The 26,329-nt window shown below is 34.1% G+C and overlaps 1 protein-coding gene across 1 annotated transcript in view; it reads left to right on the top strand.

Annotated features, from left to right (window-relative positions):
- hiw (MYC binding protein highwire) overlaps window positions 1-26,329 on the top strand; it is a 180,474-nt gene that overhangs the window by 45,607 nt on the left and 108,538 nt on the right. The window lies entirely within an intron of this gene.

Here is a 26,329-nt window from a genome sequence, read left to right on the forward strand (position 1 = left end):
AGAGTGATGAAGGTACAGCGTAAATACAATAGGTTTATGGGAAATGCATTGGAAAGGATCCGGACACTTTTGGGACTGAACTCAGGAACATGGAATATTGTTTAGGTCGAAGCGAAAGTAGAAATGGAGTAGCTTTAATTGTACCACAAATTCACTGAGAACTCTTCGCAATAGTAGAAGCAGAATTCACCAATATATTCGCGAATAACACGAACGTGCAAAAGATTTCAATGTGAATATTGACGAAGTCATGTCCGATATAGAGGTCAGTGACCCAGTTTTCACATCATTATGTTATGGTGTGGTCAACAGTTTTCCGCCTGGACGAGCATGTGCTGACGAAATCCACAAACTTCGATGTCTTTTCCAGCAGATCCATGAGCTGAACAGTCCGTTGGCCTGCTACTTTGTCGATTATGACAAGTCTATATGTATTATAGATGTCTAGAAATTCTCGCAGGTATATCGTCAATGGTAGGAAAAGATTTGTTTAAAAATCTATGGATATGAAAAATGCCAACACATAATAACATTGCGGTGCTGTTATCATACAGAAAAAATATTAGTGATATTATATAACTCACAGACATAATATGGGAGAAGGTGACACCACATATTAATAGCATTCAATATGCAAAGGATGACATACATATCCCCTACAGGAGATACCATGTTAAACCAGCTTTGTAAACAAATGAATGAGATGAAAATTCAAATCAGTGAATTGCAGTGACGCAGACACCAAACATTCGCCAGAAGAGATAGGAGCCCAAACAGAAACAACTACAATAGGAGAGCACATAGAAATGACCAAAGTCGAAATCGGATGTGATCATCAAGTAGTCTAAGTTTATGGGATGTATGCTAGCACCATCACATATTTGGTAATAAGGCAAGAAAATGCCTAAAACCATGTAAACATATGACAACTGACATATCTAATATAAACACTGATAATACTTTAAACTAGCTGAATCCGCTCTTGCAACGACTACCTACCAGTCGATCAATAGAAATATCTCAGATAAATTGGAACAGAAGAGAACGAAACAGAAGACCTACAAACGTTTTATGAATGAAGTTTTAAATAATCTTGATTTTGTTTTCATTTAAGTATATCGATGATAATCTGATAGCTTAATGACTTAGCCACAGCATTCCAACGACTTTCAGACTATGGCATTTATATCACATTGTTAAAATGTGTTTTCAAAAAAACAATACTACATTTCAACCATGAAATGCTGTAAAACTATAAAGCTGGTAAATCGAGATTGGACCTTGTGGAGACTATACTACCGCTAAGATTAAATGCAGTGTGAAACACTACATTAACGTTTTTCAAATTGTGTTTTAGTTCAAATTATTGGCGATTTTTAATACATCAACTTTAATAATGGAGCTGTCGAGTATTGATACGTAATATTCAAAAAATATATTGCACAATTATATAAGTAATTGAAAATGTTCACGCCCATGAAGTGTAATAGCGCCGCAGGCGACTTTTTAACTATTAAAGCTAATTTATGATGTGTGTTTATCTCACTTATCTGGTCAACCCGAAACGCCGGGGCCCCTAGGCTAGAGCCCTGTCAGCCCTCCCCAGCCATGACCTACACCACTCCGGAATTCGGGTGGACTTTGACAGTTCCCTTAGGTATTGGGTTTCTAAAAAAACCTAACATAAGCGTTTCGAAATTTTTGTGTTAGAAATTAAAATCTAAGAAATTTTTCTAAAAAGGGTGCTGGAGAATTATTAGAAATCATTTTTTTTGCCGTGTTTTTATTTGTCTAAGCCCAAAGGTATAGTTTATTGGCTTTCAATGTCAATGTTTCTGACAATTTTCATGTTTGGGGGGTGCCAGGGCCCCTTGCGCCCCCCCCCCCTGGCTGCGCCACTGGTGTACACCACTCCGGAATTCGGGTGGATAGTTTTTGATATTTCCATTAGATATTGAGTTTCTAAAAAAACCCGACATTAGTGTTTCGAAATTTTTGTGTTGAAAGAGGGTGCTGGAGAATTTCAAATCATTTTTTTGCCGTGTTGTTATTTGTCTAATCTATTGCCTTTCAATTTCAATGTTTTTGCGCCACTGATAGATTATAAATGCTTAACATAAAGTCATGTAAATTCCATTTGCAAAGCACATTTGAGAGCAAGGCGATACCCAAGACTTGGGTCACTGCTCCTGAGACATTCCCAGTCATAAAAAAAATGATGCTTCACACCAAACGTAGGGTCCCGCGTTACGCCTGATTAATACTGGGTGTGGTGCGGGGCCGGTGTGGTTTGGTGGGGCCATTTACTTCAATCTTTCAAGGCCCCTTTTTAAATCTTCTGACGAATTGATTGCGTCATACGCGTCAAAGAAAATCGCCGCTGTATCTATTTGGTCTTGCATTTTCAAATAAAGTCATCTCTCTGTCAAGCGTAGGATAGGTAGTTTACGATAATGCATTCACACATGGTAGAAGAACACTCCCAGTAGAATATAGAAAGATTAGATAATATTTATTACACGTCATAGCTTCGCTTCAATGTAATAGAGATGTATTGCATCTTAATCATTGCCTCCAAAAATATACAACTCGCCAGGGATTAAACACTTTTTCTATTCTTCCAGTTATTCCAATAAATTTAGTAGGGTCTTTATAAAAGTATGGGGTTGTCAAATTCTTGAACTATAATACAGGCCACGGCCCCCATATCCTGAAGCGAGCCCTCAGGCTAGGATCTTTCTAAGGTAAAAAGCAGTGACGCACTACATTAACGTTTTTCAAATTATGTTTATTATAAATTGGGTATTTATACAATGTATTATTAGCGATTTTTAATACATCTACTTCAATTATGGAGTTGTCAAGTATCAACATACAATAATCAAAAATTTCATCGCACATTTATATAATTTTAAATATCAATAGTCATGAAGTACCTACATTGGCGCCTTTTTTTGCTATTGAAGATAATTTATGATGTGTGCTTATCTCACTTATCCGGTCAACCCGCCACGCCGGGCCCCAGGCTAGAGTCCTGTCCCCCCCCTTTGTGGGGGCCTTGATACAGGCACATGCATACACAAGGAGTGGGAGGGTTTTGGCTAAGAATTCTCGGGTCCAAAACGGGGAAGAACGAAAAAAAATATTTTTATGAATGGAATATTACTTACCAAGGAACTTATATTATTATTTGAGTAAGTATTGTCATTGGCCATATCTAAGATTTGCATTCGCTCCTTCATTCGCCTCCCTTTATAATGTGCCACCCTTATGCGACGCATGACCTGCCTACCTTCACGGGACGTCAAAGAATTTGAACGATCATTTTCGTTCAAATATTTTCATGAAAGTTCCGTTTATTATGTCTAAGCCAGCTATGTGTTGGGATAAGACTTAGGAGCATACACCAGTGAAACGGAAAATAATTTTCAACAATATGTGGAACGAAATTTCGCACTTGTTGCCAATCGGAGAGCGGTAGTCGAGATGTAAGCACGTCAATTTGTTTTGTGATGGCGTCGGAGGAATATATTCTTATATCGTGTAAAGTTGACTAAAAAACGTTACCATGTACTCGAAAAAGAAAACATGTCAATGAACATATTATTACTAACATAACATTAAATGGACGCATGTTGATTTTTTATGAGAAATTATGTTTCGTTCGGCAAGCGTCGTTTGCACAATCTGCGCGTCGCGTAGTCACGATCTTTTTAGACTTTAGACCATGCCTCAGCTGAAGTATATAATATAGCCTTAAGAAATAATTTTGATTAATTAAAAACGATATTTTTAAGAGATCGCGCGCTGTGATCTTTCTACCAATAGACATGTAGCTGTATGTTTGTTACGTTTTACTTCTAAAAATATTCCTTCATAGACTCGGAAACCACAGCTTTAGAATATCATGCAATGTAATCAATTGATGACGTGGCGTGTGCAACAGCAGTCACAACCAATGATGCCAACCGTACTATAAATATAGTATTTGTACTATATTGGCCCGCGTATAGTATGATATTATAAAAGTTCGAAAATACAACAATATTGAATTTTCGGAAAAAAGTCGGCAATACATGATATTTAATATAGGACCACACGTCTTAGGGAGTCCTAAAAAAACTTTACTTTACTTCACTTTACAATTGAAATGTCTAAAAAAAGGAGACGTTAATCACTTTACATCTGAATTTTGTCTAAAAAAAGGTCTCGTTAATCACTTAACGTGTATTTTTTTGAAAATGCAGAAAAGTATTCGTCTTTCAACGCTTACTATATTTTTTTCCGAAATACTATAATTCTATACTATAATTCCACTTTGAACATGACAACACTGCTCACAACACCCGTTAACGATAAAAAAAAAGAGTTCACTGAGAGGAAGGTCCATTCAGAATAATTATTTTGTATTACCCATGAATCATAAAAATCATGGTAAAGCATATAGCCATTTCATTCAGCCAAGATAAATAATCATTATTTAATACAGTAAGAATAAAACATTGAAAACAGTTTTATTTATACTTACCTGCGTTGTAGTTGAATATTTCAATATTCAAGAAAGTGCTTATAAGTTTGGTCAGATTAGGATTTTAAATACCCAGAACTTTTCTTTACCTTTACGGTAAGTTTACAAAATTCCGTTCCGGCCGGCAGTTTTCTTTTTCCGTTTCAACTTCCTTTTGTTATTTTTGCCTAAGAACAATATCTCGAATTCTCATTGGCGATTTCTTGCGAAGATATAAGTTCTCAAAATTTCGGAATCTTTATTTCTCAAGATTCGAGATTCATCTTTTCTGATCTAGAATTCTCGAGATTTCTCCAATACAACCTCTAGTCTCAACACTCATGCAGAGTTTTGTACCTATGTATATTTGGTTAATATGTTGTATACTACTTACATGTTAATTTTTATTAGTTTCGTAGGTAGTTACATAATTTCACAGAACAACCTGGTTCCCAGTCTATTGTGGTAAATTTAGGTTCGTTTGACGTAATGTTTGTAATAATTGAATTAAGGCTATGGGTGACTTTCGAAATTCAAAATTCACTTCCGTTATAATCGAAAAAGGCGAGTGAAGATTAAGTACCGGATGTCATGTGTGTGCCAAATAGCTGAGGGCAGACAATTATATGGAGGCAGTTTGTTAACGACACAAGAAACAGAAACATTATGTCAGCCAACAGGAGTGCACGCTGTTACGGGTTAAATAATAATTTATTACATATTGATTTTGAAAGTGGCGGAGTTAGCAAAATCTAGGAGATGCCGTTGACTTCTAAATTTACCCGCCTGTTACTTACAGCTTCTTGTCGCTTCAGCCACGGACCCCTCCCCCGGAACCTTCTCCGGGTACATACCCCATACCCGGACCCTCCACACTTTGAGTTGAGCGATGAACACCTGGCCCACAGGCTAAAGATACTCACCTGCGAGTTATTGCGTGCTGTTGTATTCACAAGTGGTTATCAAATCAGCGTGGCCGAACGGCCATAGTTATTAGGTTCATTGTAGAGAAACAACTTAGCCTTGAAATTGCGCAGAATGAGATTTCTTCTAGTGCGCACGAATTACATAGGGTAAATTGAAGTATTGTTACTGTTATTATTTCCAACTGCTCGTACATGAAACTTTTTCGTCGTTTTCACTCGCTCGGCGTCGTTCTTACTACGTCATATTTTCTGTTAAAACTATGTATGTTTTATAGTATCCGAATATGTCGTCCGCGCTATTTTGTCTTTTAGACATGCTGTAACAGAATAGTAAAGCAAACCTTGAATTACCCAGATGATGTGCCACTGGTCTTCCAATGGCTACATGTGCCGTAGAATTCCGAGAGCAGTGACGTCCCTAGGCAAAGTGCCACCCTTAGGCAGACTTGAATGACAGAATGCCGTACCCTTTCATTTTTAGTCTAATATTGCATGCAAACATTTTCACATCTACCGATGAAAAAAATACATGCATTTCTTACTGGGGATTAGATCATGTCAATGATGTCAATACTTTCTTACGAAGTGACTGCACTGCGTTGACATGGAAAACCACCACTGCTTTCTAAACTCGTAATGATCGCCTTTGCACTAGCCTGGGGGCCTGGGCTCAGGAGCGGCACGGCGTGGCGGGTCGACCAGATAAGTGAGATAAACACACATCACAAATTTGCTCTAATAATGTTATTCTTTAAAATTACGTGGTTGTACGATACAATTTTAAATTGTGTGTCGATACTCGACACCTCCATAATTCAAATGGATGTATTAAAATATACAAAAAAAAAACACTAAATACACATTAATAAAATGCTACTGTAGAGCGGCAAACTGCCTTTATCCTTAGCGATAAGTAGGGGGGTCCGCCAAAGATCCTAGCCTGGGTGTCCGCTTCAGGATGTCGGGGTCATGCAATCGGTCGGCCGTTCAGGAATTTCGAAGTATCATATACAATCCCAAATACTAAAATGGTTGGTAACCCTACCTATAGCCCTGTACGTACTAGTTAAGTACTAGTCCATCAGGTTGTGAGTAAAGTTAGTGAGTCACAATAGAAAAAATGGCATTGTGTATTTTACAGCCTCTCTGTTTATATACCTATACTGTTTTAAATTTTTGCCCGTGAGAATTCAGGTTTCCTTATAAACCAGTCCAAACAAGTCGAGAATTGCACAGAATTACTACGAATCGTTATTATGATTCAACACTGTGTTTCACCGCAGTCACGAGCCAAATTAATGTTGCTATATTTGGAATTTTTAATGCAGTACCTACCTATATAGTTATATATTATGTTATAATTTATAATACTTATAATATTATAGTAATTAGCATCTACCTACCCTACGTACGCTGATTAATAATGATTAGTGACTTTCAAAAGAATGTGCATATATTATATAATAGGTATACAGGTAGGTACTAAAAAACTGCCCTCTTACTCCCGACAAATACGGTGGGGAATTGCGGGAGAAAAGGGGTAGAATCACAGAACAGATAATAAATAGAATACCGATAGGCTATATTCAATACGCCGCATCTTGATGCAGGGTTTTGAATGTGTGAGTGTCCTACGAAAATGAAGCACGCATTATGCACGTGCAATAGTGTGTGTAATACACCAACATTAAATGAGCGTAAATGCATAAACCGAGAGCAGTTTTCAGTATTCGACGTAAAACGTATTCTTGACACGTGTGTAAGTTTAACCCGGATTCTTCCTTACTCGAGTCGGTTAACTGCTATCGCCTTACCTGTTATGTATTTCAGTTCCCATTATTTCTGAGTTCCCTGGGGAGAATGTATTTGGCGAAAGGAGGTCGGATAACGATGACGGATGAACACTGATATATATGATAAACTCCCAGAACAGATAGTAAATAGAATTCCAAAAGGCTATATTAAAGGCTACATATAGGCGACAGTAAAGTTTGATGCAGGGTTTTGAATGTGTGAGGTGTCCTACGAAAAAGATCAACGCATTATAGACGTGCAATAGTGCGTGTAATACACCAATATTAAATGAGTCTCAATGCATAAACCGATAGCAGTTGTCAGTATTCGACGTACTTATGACGTATTCTTGACACGTGTTTAAGAGCATACTTCAGTGAAACGGCAAATAATTTTCAACTATAGGTGCGACGAAATTTATCCATTATGGTCGAGCTCTGAACACGTCAATTTGTTTTGTGATGGCGTCGGGGGAATTAATTCTTAAATCGTGTAAAGATGACTAAAAAACGTTACCTTTTTACTTGAAAAAGAAAACATGTCATGAATATATTATTATTATTATTACTAATAGAACAATAAACATAACATTAAATGGACGCATGTTGAATTTTTATGACAAATTATGTTTTGTTTTGCACTTGTAATTTGCACAATCTTCGCGTCATAGTCACGATCGTTTTAGACCGTGCCTCAGCTGAAGTACTCGTATATGAAGTATATAATATAGCATAAAGAAATAATTTTGATTAACTAAAGACGATATTAATTTTAAGAGATCGCGCGCCGTGACCTTTCTACCAGCTGAAGCCTTAAATTTATCCCGGATTCTTCCTCAGTCGAGATCGGTTACCTGCTACTACTTACCGGTTAGGTATTTCAGTTCCCTGGATAAACTGAATTGATTAATTCCTGAATATTTAGAACGACAGGATGGTAGGAGGATACTGATCTGAAACTCATTGTTCCTATGGGGGAATGAGCATGCATCCGGGATTGTACGCATCGTAAACCAAATACGTTGCGAATTTGTTTTACGTGATACATTTTAATGTATATTAAAATAATATGTTCAATCGTAGCACATACTTATCCACGCTTGAAAATCGTACCTTATTACAACAACGCCCAGAAAGTTACGCACTACACGTCTTTTGTGTTACCTGGATTGGGTGGATCTGTCAGCCTCTAGTGTTGGCATGGCCCCCACATCCTGAAGCGGTCCCCCAGGCTAGGATCTTTGGGGGGGCCACCTACCTATCGCTAAGGATAAAGGCAGTGTGACGCTCTACAGTAGCGTTTTCCAAATGGCGTACGCGGTAAAATTAATGTGTATATTTAGTGTTTTTTCGTAAGTATATTTTATTACATTCATTTGAATTATGGAGTTGTCGAGTATTAATACACAATTCAAAATTATATCATACAACCATATTTTTTTAACCCGATTTTTTTACTATTAAAGAAAATTATTTGTGATGTGTGTTTATCTCACTTATCTGGTCGATTCGCTACGCCGGGCCCCCAGGCTAGAGTCTTGTCAGCCCCCCCCCCCTTGTGGGGGCCATGAGTGTTGGTATCCCCGTAAGCTATACAATATTATGTACCTACCTACCCAATGCTTGAATCGCCTGTCACTTGATGTAAACAAGTAGAAAATCAAGAAAATGGACATATTTGGAAGTAACAATGGAAAGAAATTTGAGAAATCAGTTAAATGGGAGAAAATGATTCGAGTCGAATTTAGTAACACACCGAAACATGGAATTTCCCGTAAAAAAGTGTCCAATAATCAATCATCCTTTGGTTCTCCTGAAAAGTGGTAATTTTTATACTTACGAGTACATAATATATCTCTATTTCCGCTTAGCAGTCTGAGGTAAAGACAATCGTAGATTGCTTTGTATAAATAACCAATTGAAGTAATATCATTTAATCCCGTGTTATTATTACACATTGTACTCGTTCCTCTAATTATACTAAGTAATTATAACAGTATATGGCTATGTATTCATTTGGCCAATTGAGTCAATGTCATTGTATATGGTCTAGTCACTTATGGGGACAAGTGCTCTAAATAAGTCGATTAATATATATATAAATAATATAAATGGTGGCGCTTTTTAGCAGTGGACTGTAATTTGAAGGTGATTACGGATCTAGGGGGCGGAGGGGGGGTGGGTTGACCTTTGTGTTGAGAGGGCTAGCGCGCGCTGGGGCTGGTTCGGTTCTTCGCGCATTCACGCACTGGTAAATGGAAGGTACACTTTTGATGGATTATATTATATGAGGATGATGAATGATGATGGTATAGACGCGACATTCACTCAAATCGTAACAGAGTTAGTGCAACGAAGGTCGAACAGATACGTTTTTAATCACTCGGTAGTTAACGACGGCAAAGCTATAGCAAGCCTGCAACGTGACCGCTTTCTTGATGTAACTCGAGCTAACTGAATGTTATTCCCAATCACGGTCGGCTAATGACCCGTGACTGGTGGTCGCCTGGTCTTGCGACAACAATAAATAAGCGTTTGAGGGTAGGTGGGAAGAAAGGATGAATCCGACGACAAGTGGCCAAACCAATATATATAATTATATTATGAACAAAATCGCCATTTTTAAATCATATTTTATAATATCAAATTGATATTACTTTCATTATTTTAGTATTTATTGAATCGCAAAGAATATACTGTGATAATATATTTTTCACTATAAAGATGGAGCCTAAATGTAGCACAAACCTCTGGTCTACTGTTTAAGTTAGCTAAAAGTGACTTCGCATTGCAGGTTCATTTGAAGAGAACTTCTAATTATGAATATAACTTATAATTTCAGATTCACCCAATTAATTAGTACTTACATTCTTCCATGTGTAGATATTGCCAAAATAAGCCGTGAATATTTAATTCATACTATTGGATATTGCATAATTAAATTCGACTTCGACGAGTATTGAAACAATCACAGAAATACACAGGCTCGAAGAAACCACATACCCATATGTAATTGCCACCTAATCTGGAATTTAACCCGGAACCCCTGGCATTAGAAACTAGTGCCATACGCATTAGACTAAGGGGCCACCTTTTAAGAGTACGTCAAGAATATTATTTTTACCGTTATACCAAAGAAGTTTTGTTTAAGAACTTTGTGCAACACTTATTTTAGTTCATTGAAAAGATGCCAATATTAATTATTAGGCAACCCAGATACAATTTATTTTATTACCATATTATTACGAAATGCGCTCGCAAGTATTCGCTAAAACACGACAGAATTGATTTATGTCGTCCATAAGACCAGAAATACGCGGTTTATTGGTAACAATAAAATACTGTCCAACACTAAAATATTGTTTCTTGCTAATTTGTCATCGTGACACAATCTTCACCATTTGGTATTAATCTTTAATTATTAATCATTATACAGATGCAGAACAATATTTTGTAAACATACATAATCACATGGGTAATGTTTACCATTATGGCTAAAAGGACAACATAATATATGACAAAACCTTCAGATTAAGCTGGATCAATTATTGAAAAATCAATTGCAAAAAAATATGACACCGGAAGAGATGTTTACTATGCACAAATGTGTTTATCGAAAGCAATAGTAGCGTTTAAACATTATAAAGATATGGAAAATTAACAATTTCGCACGCATCAGCAAAAAAATTCGACGTATAATAAAATAACAAACAGCAAAAAAAAAACAATAAGACTTAAAAATATTCAAAAATTGGTCAAATGAATTTCTGTTGTTTTTCTCCCTCCTCGCATATTTATTAGTACAGGGTCTCGTCAAGCGTAAATTCGCTCCTGATCATCACTATCCTGGAATTTACCTGGATGAGCGACTATAATAATGTCTTCTTCATTTGTCCAATTTTACTAGTGGATACTGTCTCCCTCTCATTAGAGATTTGAGGAAGCGTTGAAGCACAAGTGAAAAGGTTACATTGATGTAAAAACAAATACCTACGATGTGTGTACCTACTGCTTTTACACCATATTAACATGCCATAGTTCATTTTGACTCCATTGAATGACAATTTTTATTTGAAGGATGCGATAAGAAGTTTGTTTCCTCCACGTTCATTTTAGTACGGCATCAGGTGTTAATTCAAAGCGGAATAGAATACCTAGCAGGTGTGTGTCTAGAATACGTTAAACAATATGGTGTGAACGATAAATCGCATATCATAGAAATAAATTAATTAAATAGAACAGAATTATGTAACCATAGTTAGGTACTTGATTTATTATTTTAGTTAATAAACATCTTCAAAAATATCACGATCACCACCAACCACCAACAGCAGAAACTCTATTTACAGCAAGGATTGCCAGCTTTTTTTTTAGAAAATTCCGGGACATAATATTATATGAATATGAAACGAATTAGGTTCTTGTCGGTTTACAGGAAGCCAGCGGCAAACAAATTAAAAAAAAAAACGATAGGTATACTGAATTATTTGTTGTTAGGTTAGGTTTTCATTCATGAATTCATGAATTTTGCCAAAACCGGCTATGAAAATTGGCGCGGTTCCCGCCTGACTTCCTGTCAGTAGCGAATGGTGGAGGTAGGCTGTTAAGATCCGACAAAAATAGTGCACATTAAACTGTGTTAGTAATACGTGTTAATTTGTTTTTATTGAACTAAGACTACAGAATTTTCAAAAATTAACCAACACCATCTGAAAATTGTAGACTTGGTTCATTGAAAATAAATACCTATGACTGACAAAGTGTATTGTGAACTATTTTTGTCGGATCTTAACAGCATACCTTTACCCTTCTCCACTGCTTCCTGTAAACCGACTTGTACCCAAAATTATTATGTGATTACTCGATTCAAATTCTAGCATATTTTTAGTTGCTTTCTCTAAAATTCCAGCGTATTGTGTTTTAATTATGGGATAATTGACTCACAGCAGCAATCGGAGAGCCTATTGAAAACAATAATTATACGTCTTATATGAAGGTAGACAGTGTCACAGGTGTAACATAGTACATACTATTGCATAATGATGCAAACTTTGTCATGGTGCCGTTACAACAAAAAAGCAACACGTAATGTTAACATACCGTGTTTTGAATATATTTTTCGAGGATTTATTTCTAAATCGACATTTTCCCAACAAAGGATTGTCTATTTGAATTACTAGCAGGTTACAAGACCTCACACCACCACTCGATTCATTTGATGTAGGTATATTTGCAGTCCTTGTCCTTCTTGCAAAAAGGCTCAAGAAATATTCAAGAACTTAAAAGATGAAATAAAATCGGAAACAGTAAAATAACAAAAGTGATACTTCAACGGATTCAGGCACACGACAAAGAATTTAGATTGCTTACCGACGCATTGATTGATTTTGAGGTCGCCCATGATAAATAAAATTAGTAAAATAAAAACCTTAAACTTCGCACCTTTAATTAAAAATAATTATTATTAAAAGATGACATTGATGAATGATGACACATAATAAAATGAGAGGTTTATTTTTACTTGTAGTACTCGTGTACCTATCTGTTTCGATTAGGGTAATATTGTATACCTACTCAATTTGTGAGAAATACCCATCTTGTTAAGATTTTTATATGACTTCATAATTGTATGACTGTTTGAACTATTTTCAAGCATCCTTTTAAATCTTCTGAAAAAATCGATTGCGTCATCAACGTCACAGAAAATCGTTGCTGATTGTTTAATTTAGAATTTGGTAGTGATAATTATTTAAAAAACACATCAATTCAAAAATATGTAACTAATTACATACATGATTTCATTCCATCAGTTCTATTTAATTTAATGATGCGCGACTTATGGTTCACACGGTATTTACACTATTGTATTTCTTGAAGATTTATGTTAACGTTAAATTTATGAAGCTACTTTGCTTACGTTCACGAATTCGAATGTTAATATTATGTACTTACCTAAATAATATTTTTATTTCAGGAAAAATGCGGTCGGCATTATTTTTGTAACTGTCACAAAATTCACAATAATGTGACGAGTGTTATTAGTTATTATTGTCTTGTGTTTTTATTACACTGGTGGAAGAGATCTTTAGGTATTTCTGACAAATTGAAGTAATTTTCCCCGATGTTCTAACGAAGGACAGCGGCGTGGGTGACGTGGTTTTAGAGAAATTGGCAACTGCACAAGCCAAGAATTAGCACTGACTCACATTACCGACTACGGTGAAATTCCACCTATGTGCTTATTACTAAATTTCGTGAAACTGAATATGTCCAAACTTCAAATATTACAATTAAACGGTCTTTAAAACATAACACCAGACATATTTCATTGAATAATAAATTTAAGAATTAGTATTGAGCTTATGTCCCAACACAACATGGATTAATAATTAATTATAGTAATCATCAGAATCATCTGCTTTAGTTACACGCAAAAAATACATGAAATTCGATTTAGGTACTTTGGAACTATCTCCCGTTGAACACACGTGTAGGTAATTACCTGAATAACAATATTTTAAAACATAGTCTCATTGTTAGGACTTTCGTATTTAATGCCTAGTCCAGACGGGGATATGTACTTTACTTAGATCTATCTACCCGTAAACAATTAAACAATGTTTATTTGTATTCCATTGCAAATGGAAAACATTTCCTATTGATGCACTGACACAGAATCTAGTGTGACAATGTTTTGGGGGAAATTATATACGGTTTCATCGGAAGTAGCGACGCGTAGTTTGGTTTTAATTTAACTTAAATTTGCACAGCGTGACTGCCCAATAATTTATACAGTCGAACTCGGTTATTACGATCTCGGACATAGCGAGATCTCGGATGTAATGAGGAAACATTCATTGACATTTTGGTTTATGATTTTCTCCATACATTTATTCACTGTTATATATAACGAGCAACTTAGCAGATATACAGAGCTGAAATACTGTTAATGTGTCGATCGTTTAAAAACATTTCGACCCTAAACAATAAAATCACTAATCACATAAACACACTATAATATAATGTATAAGTACCTACCTACCTAATTGGTGTTCCACCAACAATAATAAAAAAGTATCCACGCATATGGTTGAAAAATCCAAGGTTTGTGAAGTCCGTAGGTACCTACCAGCGTTCATTACAATAAACAACTTATTTTGTAGTTTATGAATGCCATGCTTGTTTCGGGGAGTTTTATGATGGTTTTCAGATTTTTTATTTTTGACTTTTTGTGTAATGTGACCGCTCATTTAAAAATACATATTCTCTGATATAACGAGTAACGCTTATAACGAGCAAATTCAGTCGTTCCCAGCTTCCTCGTAATAACCAAGTTCGACTGTATTTAATTTAATTTGATGCCAATGTTTGAATGTCTGAAGGTTTATATTATTAAGTTTTAAACAACAAGGTTATGTGCGTACATTCGTAGCGGAAAGTTTAGAAACCATTGTTTCACCATTACCCATTGCATAATTATTGTGTGTTGGCATACACATCTTTGTCTGGACTAGGCTTTACTATCTTTCCGATATTCTTTCACTTTATTGACGTTTATTAGGGAGTAGGTACCCATATGAAACGAAATATCTGCCAAAAAATAAATATACCTATTGTTCTCTTGAGGTTCTAGTTCCGAAAAATCAATGAAGTAATCGCAAGCATGTTCCTAAATCGACCTATATCTTACACAGGGTTCGCGAACCTTTTTATGTACGCGTGCCGAACAGTTCGTCATGGGGAAAAATAATTCTTAAGAATTATATTTAAAAAATGATGATGTTCTAGATACCACTCAAGGAACATAATACACATATAATAGCTTTGTCGATTTTTTTCAATTACGCCATATATATCGCTCCACCAATTTTGAAACTGTCTGCCAGAATTACTTCTACAAGCTCTACCACGTTTTAGTTTCTTATTTGGTACAGCCATTTTTTGTTGGTAGAAATGAAATTGTTGATTAGTTTGGTTCTTTAAGCACAAATTGACACCAGAATTGCTCAGATCAGAAGAGGCATTATCTCGATATAGTGGTGGTCTCAAGCATTGTAAATCGATCAAAATTAGAGGTTAGCGGCACGCAATTCCCAACCGCCTGATGAGGCTAGTGCGATAATATTGTATGTGACGCATAAAGCCTAAGGACCGACCAATGCAATTATATATTTACATTAAACGTAATGCTTATTCTTCTGATCTGTCATTTAATATTATTAAAGATTTTTTTTCTCTTCAAACGCACGCCATGCAAAATCATCTCGTGTCACCAGTGGAACGCGTGCCATAGGTTCGCCAACCGCTGTTCTACAATATTATGTTTTCATGGAACTTCGTTGCAAAATATACTTACCTGCTTTTTAATTGACGTGAGAGCCATTATAAATGATATTACATATTAAGATATACCTACAGAAAATTCAATATTATACGCGAACATTTTTGCTAACGCATTATGTCATCTCTACATAGGTACGAGTATATACGTACATACTATCAGGGATTGCAATACCGAATGAATATGTCAATACCGATATTTCTTATTGAATACCGGTATTCGTCAAAACATAGGTATTATAGAAAAAAGAAGTACCTATCAATAAATATAACTATTAAAATCTGTTTAAAACACTATTTTATGGCAACCTAAACTATCTACCTACATTTATGTTGACCTTTATAAATATGTATTGACCATAATATTTTAGAACTGATAATTTTTACAAATACTATAAGTCCAGGTACAGGAAAATCTCTCTCAAATTCAACGTTTGTTGGATGTACATACCTACTACCAACTTTGGATCAATAATACGTTATAGATTAATTGGGAATGTTTGCCACGAATATTATATTTTTTGAAATATGTTAATTTATCGCGACAATTCCATTAGTATATTTGAGGGATATTGTTTTAATTTTATTTAACTTTTGTTGGTCGAAGTCAATATTTTTGCGTTTTGGCAGCATAAAACTTACACACTAAATTTAATATACAATGTAGTAGTAAATAATGAAAAATATCATTAAATTCATTTTCGAAAAACATAAACGTGTATGCATTTTAATAGCGAAAATACAGGTATTTTAGATTTTTGAAACCGGTATTTCGGTATCGATAAATAATTTAATACCGGTTTTTAAATACGGGTGTGCGACCCTAGAATAACTTTCCTACAAAAACAGTAACATAATACATATTGCAATTTTTCACTCATACGCAGAGCATAAAATTGAGCATCCACAGATTTGGAGGTGATAGATAAACACACTTTATAAGGGAACATTTTTTGATGTTTGACAAACGAGCGCATGCACAGTTAGGTAGGTAACTATTTCATAGTCGGATATTATTCAGAACTATAGACAATTTTCCATCCTAAAGTTTTGATTGAAAATATTTTAGTAGGTATGTACAAATTGACCGTTTGTGACATACGTGTTATTTGAGTGTGATACGTATAATATATATTGAATAATATGTAAATATATACATAATCATAAACAGTAATGTAGCATTTTGTGTATATTACAGAGGATACAAAAAGTTGATTGACCTTTAAAATAATTTATTGTGAATAGATCTTAAGTATTCTTTCCAGGTATAACAGCAATAAAAAACCACTTTAAGTTAATTAAATAATTTTATCTACCAATACTTATACGCTGCACACCCACATGAAAGACGTAGTGATGTATATTATTATATTAATAGATCGCTGAAATTTTATACGAAATTATGTCTTGGAAAAGAGCCAATCGATAATATTTTTGTAACTGGTTATGCGATTTTCATTCGTAGCTGCACGGATTACTTACACGACCTATACATTGTATGCAGTCATCTTCTTCTTTTTATTTTTTTACTCTGTTGTTTGGTATTTTTAAAAAAATATTTAGTAATTTTATAGTGGAGTACCTACCTATCCGTTTTATAACTTTGCACTGTTTACTACACTGATATGCTTCTTTGCCTGACTACCTCGCATAAAATTACACCAATGATGTTCAATTGTATTAATATATCTAGTAATAAATAAATAGATGATATATGTAAAACAATTAATATTTTTAGAATATAATATTAGGTACTTACATCATTTTCATCCAAGCGCCGAGTGCAAAGTTATGAAGCATATACCCTACCTATATACTGTAGAGACGTAAAATTCCAATTAACAAAGAATTAATCTGTTATGTGTCAAATTACCATTTGCATGTGCTATGGGGTCGTCCATGTAATGTTCGAATAATGTAAATTATATTCATGTAAATCTAGTTCTGGGACGGTCCGGATTTACGACTGAAAAACCCTTGGGCTAATTGGCTACATTGAACAAAAAAAAATACACACACTTCTCGCTTTTCGTTTGAAAATCATCATTTTTAACCAGGTTCAATTGATATTACATACTGTAAGTGAAGTTAAGTGATTTTGACCAATTTATTTGTGTTGCGTAAATACTTTTTAAATTGTGACATTTAAAAACCTTATCAATATGAGCTTACAATAAATCCAGCCCTTTAAATGCCCCTCCCTGGATTCGTGTCTGCGGCCTCGCACACATAATCTCGGCGCGACTGCAATAATTTGACTAAACACATTGCGCCTGCACAACACGACCGTGACGTTAAAGTTAGCGTTTTTCAAATCGCCCCAACCTTTAAAGTTTACTTAGGTAAAATCGCTAAATTTCTTTGATAAGCTGACTGAAGACGTAAAAAAGAGGTCCCACAAATGATTTTTACGGAATTTTAAAAATTATCAGTTCAGAAGAGATACAAAAAGGTCTCGAATCTGATTTTAAACGGAAAAAACTTCAATTTGCTGCAAAGGGCACAGTTTTAAAAAATTAACTTATTTTGTAACACGGGGAAATTGTAACATTGGTGTGAAAAAAAGCGCTGATAATTAATTTTTCTCTTTTTTGCATTTTTCTTACGCGTCTGGCATACTTTTTATAACGTTTTTCTTAGGTCGTATTCTTATTTGTCCGGTACAAATCTTGCAATCGATTTTTAACTAACTTCCCGACTAGCTAGACATTTGAAACTTTTAGAATATATCCGAACACGATGCCAATGCATTTTTTAATACCTTTAGCCATCTTTAAGTAGAATTGAATTCATTTTTAGTTTATTCTGTCTTGTATGAAAAGTTATTTCGATACCATTATTAAATAATATATACGTGCGTTACTATGGAAATCAATATGAAATGACATTTCATTATTCAGTATTTCTATCAAGTACAATTTTTTTTGATCGTTTAAGCTAGTCAAGTCAAGTTTATATGATTCAACAGAAATTTTAAAGACGTTGTGAGTACTTATATAAAAAGTTCTTTTTATCTTGTAATTATTATTGACTACAGTTAAGTAGTTGCCAACAACTTTTTAAAGTTCGGATTATGTTAATGTCGCGTCGAGTGCAGAGCGCAGGGTGCATATAAACTTACTCTTTGGACGCCTTGGAGGTTAGCGAATCATTCCATGAGGCTCAAAGTAATTTCGCCGTGGAATGACGAGACGCAGGAAAAAGAAACGCCAAGTTATTTCTGTACCTTTACGGATTCCGCGTCTCTTTCTCCGTTTTTCACTTGAAGTTGTGATCCCACAATACTCCCTGCCGCCTCACCACTTTCACATAGTTTCAATTAGGGTCATTGCGATCTCATGCTATGGATTCAGAAGCTTTGGGAATTACATTATTAATATTTAATGCAATAGGTTATCGTATGATTCGTATGTAAGCACTAGCCAATCCCGGAAATGGTCATGGGGGCTTAAGAATGTAATTTATAAAAACAAGCGATTTAAAATTATATATCAGTACGACATAAAGCAGCGACATCCAAACTGTTTGCGCTAAAATCATATTCAGGGAACTGAATTACCTAACGGGAGTGGAATAACAGGCAACCGATCTCGAGTGTGCAAAAATATGGTGCAAACTTAAACATGTGTCAAGAATACGTCATTCTAAACTTGTCCTTCGTTCTGACAACTACTCTCGGTTTATGCACAGACGCTCATTCAATATTGGTGTATTTGAAGGATGCAACACACACTATTGCACGTCTATAATGTGTGATTCATTTTCGTAAGACACTTAACACATTCAAAACCCTGCGTCAAAATGTAGTGAATCGGTATTCAGGGCATAGCCTATCTGAATAGGCTGTTTAAATTTATTCAATATTCTTCCACACTCGAGATCGGTTTGTCTGTTACTCCACACTCGTTAGGTATTTCAGTTCCTATTAATTCTGTGTTTCACGACGGCCTTATAATATTATCGTCGCTGTAGATGTCACAAACCAATGTCGAATATACCAAATGTCAAATATTCAGGAGACCAAAAACAAATTTCATTATCCTATATTTAAATACATAGAGGTATTTAAATTGTTGTTTTTATTATGTCATGTCATTACAATGCAATTTAAAGAAAATGATGGTTCTGGTCCATTTAGATACAAAAAATCATTCTGCATTAAAAGGTCGATTTCGACAAAAACACCTTTGTAATATTATTATTCCAAGCAGTAGCCACCCCTTACCAGGATCAGCATGCGTAAGTAGGTAATATTTATTTATGCATAAAATCATGGTAAACATAAAAATATAATAAAACAAAGAAAAGCATTATTTGAATACAAAAATGTTTTATTGCAATAATTACAACATAATATTCATGTTATATAGTTATATACAGCGCGAAAATGTTACAAATTATGTACACAAAAAAACATCTGGTAAATTCGTCACCAAAAGTGACAAACATTAAAATCTACAATATAATATAAAGAATTTTGTCATTGGATCTGTAACACAAAATTGACAGAGTGCCTAAGCTCGGTCGCACATGGAAACTCATCGAATTCATCGATATAATTTTGTTGTCATTCACAAAACACATGTAACTTAATGTATTGTCGCACATAGCATCGATGAGACATTTTTAATAGAAAAACGCTGCGTGTAACACATTTTACTCTACATGGGCGCGCAGGTATAATAACAAAATGTCGCATCGGCGCATGTGCAGGAGCTGCTTTTTCAATTGTTTCGGCTAGTCACGTGACGTTGTCTCGGCGTGTGAGGCACGGAAGAGAGTTACAACATTGTGCCCAATTTTGATTTATCACCGTATCCCAGACGAGACAAAGTCAAATAACGTTATCCAACCAAGCTAAATCTGGCAGAAAACGCTTAATGAAATCAATGTATGGATTATATAACCTTGATCATAATAAAAGGGTTGACAAAAACTTTCTGTTGTGTAGTTGTAGAATGTAGATGATGATCAAAAAGCTTGGACTATACCTAGAGCGAGCTTTATGAACTTTAGTATTACAAACTTCATTTAATTTTTGGAACTTTGTAGTGGTTGAATTTTTAGCCACAGAAAAAAATATGTAAGTATACTTAGTTAGTTCGCATATGACAGCATTGTTTATTTTTGGCAGTTTAGTTTCGCTAGTATGATATGCGCGTTTCTGTCTTTTCACAGACTATACTTGTATAATAGATAAAACAGCTTTTTGGCATTGCAATGTGAATGTTTTGGTTACGATACACGCCGAAGAAATCCGATACAAGTCGTGTTCGAACAATTTATCGGAAGGAATCGTCTGTTGTCTGTTTGAGTTAATTTAAACTTATGTTAAAGGGATGCAAAGGGGAACAATGTGAAGTTTGTTGCAACTGAGTCCATTTTTAAGCTTCTCTTTCATATACGTACATACTTGAGTCGATAATGTATTTTTCAACGCATTCGTAGATAACATTATCAAACTTCAACCTTTAGTACTTGAGGAGTTGGTGATCGAAGAAATACAAATTCACTGGTAACGAAATTAAGTAAATCGACTTCGAAATATATGATTGTGAATTCTACATAAAATTTTCAATATTTTCATTCTGTAAATGAGGTCTTGTTCTGAAATAATATTATGGATGTTAAGTATATTAATGTTTGAACGACAGGTCAGGCCAAAACATTCATACAAGAGTTCTGTTATAAGATAAGTTGTTAAGAGAATATCAATATATAAGTACACAGGAGTTCATGGAATGGCGATAATGTGAAAATTTCTGATGACTTATTTTTTTTCCTTTAATGTTATTTGTACTCCTTTAATGCTAAGCCTTTCAAATATCATTAGATTCATAATTAAATATAATATATTATATATTTTCAGAATTAACAAAATATATTTGTTGTTCCATCATTCGTTGACAGTAGGTATGCTAATATCTTTTAAAAATAATAAAGCTTACGTATTTGGGCTAATAATTTCAATTTTACTTCTCACAGCGGCCCATTTCATGGTGACTGAATAGAAATGACAATGACAAATTATATGAGTACACCATATTTTCTTTGGATACGTAGTACAATAACCCGCGTTAAGGCAGATTTTCAATAATTTGTGCAAAATACAGTATAACAATTTTACAATCCAAAAATAGTGCTTATTTTCAACAATATTTATTTACATTTTATAATGTTATGATGGTGTATACCAGGGGTGTCAACAAATTACAACGTTTTTCTTAGCTCGTATTCTTATTTGTCCGGTACAAATCTTGCAATCGATTTTTAACTAACTTCCCGACTAGCTAGACATTTGAAACTTTTAGAATATATCAGAACACGATGCCAATGCATTTTTTTAATACTTTTAGCCATTTTTAAGTAGATTTGAATTCATTTTCAGTTAACTCTGTTTTGTAAGAAAAGTTATTTCGACACCATTATTGGTTGCTTGTCGGATGGTCTTAGAAACTAAATTATTAATATATACGTGCGTTACTATGGAAATCAAAATGACATTTCAGTATTATTTCTATCAAGTACAAATTTAAAAACGTTCTATATAAAAAGTTCTTTTTATCTTGTAATTATTTTTACATAAGATCTACTTCGGAGAAGAAAAATCCTCCGCGATCTACTTTTTCTGAAATTAAGGACATATATATTATAAGTTATAGTATATTCCCATTCTTCATGATAGTGATACGTTTTTTTTTACTATTCACTATGTCAAGATTTAAAATTCGAGTTACTCGCTTAGCAAACCAAGGAAAAAATATTACAAATCGACAATACTTGACAATTTAATTGTTATTCAGACAAATAATAACTAACGGCTAAACAAACATGTCAATTTTGTTTGACTGTTTGTAGTAATATCCTCTTAGAAACCACTCCTATGAAATGAGTCTGCTCTAAGAACTGATATAATAAATAAAACCATTTCGCGATCGACCTTATTTATACCCCTCTGGTCTATACCTACTTAGACGTTTGAATTTCGGTGTTACGAATTTATGAACAGGTTTAGAACGGTTGGATTATAATATTACCGCGATAACGATTTCACCACTGTTTGATTTTTTGTATTTTTAACATAATAATAGTATGTAGGTAGGTACCTAGTTCTATTTAAATGCGCGGGAGATTTTCATAGAATGTAATATTACATTCTTAAAGAGAGAGAAAAACACTCGGCGATTCAGAGAGATAGTTCATAATGTTGGATCTCTAAAAGCATCGATAATTTTTGAGCGAACACGATAGCAAGTATCGATACGTTACATTCCTACGAGACATCCCTTATTTGTAGGTCGTGATTCTATTCGGTCGGAATGGTCCCTCCAGTAACATCTTCTGAAATGAAACCAGCTGACAATCTCTGAGATAATACGAGATTTCCTTTTGCAAGCACTTCACATATTTTAATCTGGGAGGGTGTATCAAGATTAAGCATAATGTTCTAATTTCTCGGAAATAACTGCCCGTGCTTCTGTCAGGATTTTCCGTACGAATAGATATTATGTTATATAGAAAGAAAAAACAATCAAAAAGTATCGTATCAGAAGAAAAGTACATTTGGCACCCTTACGTATGCATAAATCATCAATACATTATTACAAAAGGTAGGCACATTATTTAATATAGCTACATTTTCATACGTAACGTATTTAATGTGATCTGTTAATAGTAATTTGATTGGCCATGGAATATGTTGGCTGTGTTGGGATGTGTAGGTTCACAGTGAGAAAAGTTGCCATCCTAATGAAATATCTCATAGTTGAACTATGCTGGGAACTTTTGTTGCCAAATCCGCGGAAATAAATGGCGACAGCTTTTTATTGTTTATCCCAGATTGAATGAGTGAGTCGAGCTATTCGATTGGTGATTTTATGATGGATCGGTAACATATCGAAGTATCGGTCAAAAACTAGTTTCATTACTATGGATCATAGATCTATTCATCATAGTAGTTACCGCAAACATTACTTTTTAATACAATAATTTAACAGAATCGACTTGTTTTATTGTTTCTCTAAATGCATATATTTTATTATCTATTATCATTATTAAAACAATTCGAATTCAAACAATCGAGGTGAATTTTAATTGAAAAAATATGAAAAATCAATATTTAAAAAAAACTTTCTAGGTATTCTGGCTCTACAGTACAGTGCCTATATATTTTAATAAAAATTATTATTTATTATATTTTATGTTTTATAAAATTTTAAGCTACATGAAATATAATATACCTAGTGCATTACAATAATCGAATAATTTCTGAAACATTATAAAACCTTGTTTATAATCACAATAAAATAAATTCTTCATTCAAATAAACTTTTTTTAAATATATAATAAAGTCGAACTTGGTTATTACGAGGAAGATGGGACCGACTGAATTTGCTCGTTATAAGCGTTACTCGTTATATCAAAGAATACGTATTTTTAAACGAGCGGTCACATAACACAAAAAGTCGCAATTCAAACAAAAATACACAATTAGAATTTTTCCCCGAAACAATCATGGCATTCATAAACTACAAAAGAAGTTGTTTATTTTAATGAACGCTGGTAGGTACCTGACTTCACAAACCTTGGATTTTTACATGCAATTTCAAACATAAATGCGTGTATACTTTTTCAATATTGTCGGCGAAAACAACAATTAGGTAGATACATAGACACTTACCTAGTGTCATAAACATAATCCGATTCCGGCGATTATTGTGCTTAGGGTCGAAATGTTTTTAAACGATCAGTTTTAAGAAAAATTGTGACCATATTTTATCTCGGTATAACCGATAAGTAGCTCGTTATAAAGGTGAATAAATGTATGGATAAAATCGTAAACTAAAATGTCAATAAATGTTTTCTCGTTACATCCGAGATCTCGCTATATCCGTGATCGTAATAACCGAGTGCGACTGTATTCCTATAGGTATATAGTTGATGCATACATGTTTAATTTATAAATGTTTAGTACTTTTTTCAATAAATTTAATTACATAATTTTGACGCATTCATTGCATTAATTTTATAAAACCCTTGTAGGTACATTTTAAAGTATTGACAATTGATTTTTTTCCAGCATCGTACGTGACAAGGCAAGGGTGCATACGTAGGGATGTAATATTAAAAGCAAAAGTAGCGATTCGTATCAAACGATCCTTTGCCCGCGACATCAACTTAATATAACATTAAAATATAGCAAGTGGCGAAATAAATCGTAACTATAGCTGTTATCGGTATCTAAATAAAGTACCGACAAAATTTCACATCCCTAGATGCACACAGTTCCGGCCACATTCGTTATCATTATCACTTATATCAGACTAGAAATACAGTGCTTCAAATGGCGCATGTTTGGAAGTGCAATATCATATTATAAATAATAATTATCGTTAAATAATAACTAGATGAGATTTATATATCTATATATAAAATAATATTAAATGGACACATTAGTTATCATTGTTCACTATTATCTACAATTAGGATTAAACTTAAACTATATATCTCACTATCTAAATTAATTTCACGACTATAATATATATATATATATATATATATATATAACAGGATGGCATAATAATAATATACACATGCTTGCTGTTTAAACAGCAATATTTTTCAACAATAAAATAACCAAATGCATTAGTTTGTGAATACTCTAGTGCAGGGATTCCCAACCCTGTGTCTGCGGGGGCAGGTGCGCCCTCGAGCTCCTTTGCATGCGCCGACGGACTCATCTGTGCATTATTTTCAACAATGAACACAATCAAATAGAAATACAGACCATGACTCATTGATGCGAATCTACATGACCGATTAAGAGTTGGAATATCTACATTCATTCCCAAGTACTCAAAATTGATTGAAGAAATTCAATGCCATAACGTCATTCTGTTTTCGTATATATTTTTTGCATACGACATAAAAAAAAAAATACATATTTTCGTAATTATCTGTTTCGTTATATTTAACAAAGTTTTAAATTCAAATATATATATATTATGTACCTACTATTTTCTGTCTAAGTTTCATTGGAAAATAATGTGCCCGCCATTCCATTATTGGTTATAAATGTAACTACTCCCGATGAAAATAAGGTTGGGAACCCCTGCAGTTGATACAATGCAGAAGGAATTCAATTTTTAAGCAATTTAATATGTATTCATCTTAAGATATTACCTACATTTAATGCATGTTCTGTTAACGTGACAAACTTTAATGCATTATGCACGTATGTAACTATTAAATATAACAGTTAACACGTGCTTAAGTTTCTCCCATATGTCACCACACTAAACAAGCCAGATTTGTTATGGGGTTCCTTTAATATCGGCCAGAGTTTCGAGAGCGTGAGCGTGTGTATGTATGTATACCTCCTCATTTTTAATATCATGTTTCTTTGATGAAAAATACCCCAAGTCTTTATATTGTTCTAGCCTAGATTGCAATTACTTATTCATTCAATACGTAAGTATTTATATAATATATATATGTATATAATCTTATTTATTATACATCTAATATCATGTCCTAGCGACCGTTGAGTAATGTTCTAAAGATCAAACAGTGTAAGTTTTAAATCTTAAATTACACAGTTAAGTGCTAACTACAGTTTATTCGAAATCTAACGAAAAACGTAGTCTTGTGGTTAATATCACAGTGAAGCTTATTCTCGAGGCGAGCTCACATCTTCGGAGATTCGTTATTACATTGTAAGTATTAATTTATGCATGGCGTAAAAGACACTTCAAAATATTAAG

Source organism: Rhyacophila brunnea, unplaced genomic scaffold, assembly GCF_057557595.1.
Source record: "Rhyacophila brunnea isolate RB1 unplaced genomic scaffold, BYU_Rbru_1.0 scaffold_1, whole genome shotgun sequence".
NCBI lineage: Eukaryota > Metazoa > Arthropoda > Insecta > Trichoptera > Rhyacophilidae > Rhyacophila > Rhyacophila brunnea.